Raw genomic sequence first — 3,334 nt, forward strand, 5'->3', positions numbered from 1 at the left:
TGACAACAATGGTCAGGCGATGACTCATCAATGGACAGACAGAAAAACAATAGCACTTCCTTGACCAGTTGATGTGATGGCAGACACGGCCAAGGGGGATTACCAATAAAGGTTATAAATGTCTTATATACTACCCATCAAAAGTTTAGACTCACTTAAAGCACTCACTATATGTTATGTATATGTATGTGGTTACATCGAAGATGAATTTCTCCACCAACTTGGGGGAACCAACTGAAAACCTTATGCAGATGAATTGCACAAGGATGATGCTTCAAATTGCGAAAGGCATGAGCAAATGTCGTGCATGTGAACAGATTCGTTTTGGTGTAAAGTTTTGTTAAGAATTCACCAATTTTCACAGATTTTAATCATTTACTGAACTCATGACAATAATCTTTTCAATGTTACGAATATGTTTTACAATACACCAGTTCATAACTAAACAGTACCTTTAAACAGTATGGAATATTTTGCAAAAAGCTAGTTTAGAACAGTGGACAAGTAAGTGGCTACATTTACACTAGTGAGTCTAAACTTTTGATGGGTAGTATACAATAATGAATGGGCTGACAAGTCAATTTACAATGCGGTAGTGATAAGGATGTACAGTAGTGATTAAAAATACAGCTTAGCATCATATATATATTACAATGAAGTCCCACATGTCTTGATTACATAGTTTTGGACTTTTTAAATATTTGGACAATGGCTGTCCTGAATTAGTCTTAATGCTCAAGTGATCCTGTTAGTCCAATTCTAACCTGGATCTTCATGGGTTAATACATCAGTATCAACGATGATAATATATTTGATAATTGCAAAGGAACCCAAGGCTTTGCTTTTTTACGTAACGTCCAGAAAAACATCAGAAAGTACTCTATTTAAAATGACTGGAACAGCCTACAGAGTAGCAAGCTGATGCCTCTTTGGAAATCAGTGATTATATCTTAGTTACCAGTCATTCAAACATTCACACTATAAATTAGATGATGTATGTGCAAAATTCCATTCACCTGAACATTCTTCCAGGTTTTCACATCAAGCCAGTCCTGTCTTTATTTTTTAGTGGATATTTATATAGCACACATATACACGCACAAGTGCATGCTCAAGGCGCTGGTATTTTCCCCTCGATCATTGGATGTCAAGCTCAATGGCACATCTTTATATAAATCTCAACTCCCTGGGGACTATACAACTCCTGCTGCCAGAAGGTGCACCGAGTTATGGCGGCTTTCCCAAACTTACGGGGTACCCATTCACAGCTGGGTTGACTGGGACACATAGTCACAGTACTTTGTCCAAGTTTACTGCATGTTGCTGTACCCGCAACTAGGTGTTTGCACGCATTCATGTGGCCACCATCTGGTCATATACCAATGGATTTGTGGGTTCTTTTAAGTGCACAGAGTTGTGCACTGTTCACTAGGGATTGTGACAACACTGAAAGAGTCTGCACACAAAGTTGACTCGAAAGTTTTTTACACCCGGTCACAGGTGGGCTCGATCCCGCACCTCATGCTCGCTGGATCACTAGCCTGGACGCCTTTAGCCACCTCACCCACCATCTCCTGATTTGTTCAAATGAATGGAACTTTACATCATGGAATTCCTCTGATAACATGATGAAACTTTCTCTCCGAGGCCAAAAAAAATAGGTCCTGTTACATGCTTTTTAAACATAGAGGAGGCGGGTCGACTTTATCTTCTTTTTTTTTACATTTTACTTTTAGTAGCACTAGGTGGGCACCTGAGAATGTCTTAAAGGATACCATCTCATGTTGTGACAATGCCTTGTGATGAAACTTTGAAAGATTTCTACGTCAAATCATTATTTATGTTATTTATATGCAGGTTTTGTCAGTGAGAGCCCATAATGCCAATCCAATGCAATCCATTTTAGCCCTACATATACTGAAAAACATGAAAATATCATACTTGATTTGGACAAAAATGATGAGTTGAATTGCACTCAAGTCATGATTTTTTAATTGGTTAAAAAAAGATGGGGGGGGGAAGAGGAGAGAGAGAGAGAAGAGAAGAGAGAGAGAGAGAGAAATAGGATAGGGTCAGCCGGGTAACCAGAAACAGACATATATTTTTTTGGCCCAATCACTCAATGTATTCAATGGTGCATAATGTTGAATCTATTTTATAAGAGGTATACAAAGTATATTTTTCAAATGCAAACGGTGAGCTTACATTAAAAATACAATTGCCCTTGTCACTATTGCTAATAATGTGTATTCATTGTTTTAGAAGTTTTAGCATTTCATCAAGTCAGATAAAAACAATTTATAGTTACAGATTTAATGTTCTTAGCTTGTAGTTACAGATTCCAGAGTTTGGTACATGTTATTCTGATTGATACTCCTTGAATCAGAAATGTTATACATATTAGTGGTAGGAGGCATATCTGAATCAGACAAACCTATGACTTCTTCTTTGTTGACACAGCCACAATATGTTCACAACTTGAAGGAGTGACAGTAATATTTGAAACCTAAAAAGAGATATGCAGCCTATGAATACATCTTCCATTCTCAAACATTCAAACATGATTAAAATGGTCACTATTAACTGTCTTTCACATGCTTTTTTGACAAGAACCAGACAGGTCAAGTCTCAAAACGTTTGGTATGACAGTTCAGTGTCTGTGCTTATAGATACAGCTTCAGCACAGCTTTCACACACAAGTGATACATTATATTATCACCATAGCACGATACCCGTATTTCAAAATGCCATTTCCAGTCAGTCATTCATTCACACTTTCACACAGCCCATGGTCCCTTTGCATCCGTCCAGCAAAGAAAGTTCCAAGAGGAAAATTACATAACCATAGTTACTTCTTGTTCTTATGTACCAAAATAAGATTAAAATTTTTTCTTTACATAAAATATTACTTACAATGAAATATTTAAATTTTTCATATTACAATGATTTGAGAAAAAGGTACGAAAAATGCATAAATATCAGCAACGAAGTGAATTGCATTTACAGAATACAGCTCTATGCCAGTATTAAATCCTCCTGCTTCTTTCTTTGACGCCTCCTCCCAAAAAATAATACAGTACAAAAAAATTATTCACAAGCCTCTCACCAAAATCAATAAACAATATAGTGGATAATGCCCTTTGAGCGATTGGTATTTTCTCAATACTACCCCGGTAAGTGACACAATATACAATATTTCCTGTTGAGATTAGGTGGAATAAATATTATTATTATTATGATTATGATTATAGGATATTTATATAGCTCACATATCCACGCAACTAGTGCTTGCTCAAGGCGCTGGTATTTTTTTTTATATATATATTATATACAT

This window comes from Haliotis rubra, unplaced genomic scaffold (genome assembly GCF_003918875.1).
Source record: "Haliotis rubra isolate DU_JTF1 unplaced genomic scaffold, ASM391887v1 Scf13, whole genome shotgun sequence".
NCBI classification, from domain to species: domain Eukaryota; kingdom Metazoa; phylum Mollusca; class Gastropoda; order Lepetellida; family Haliotidae; genus Haliotis; species Haliotis rubra.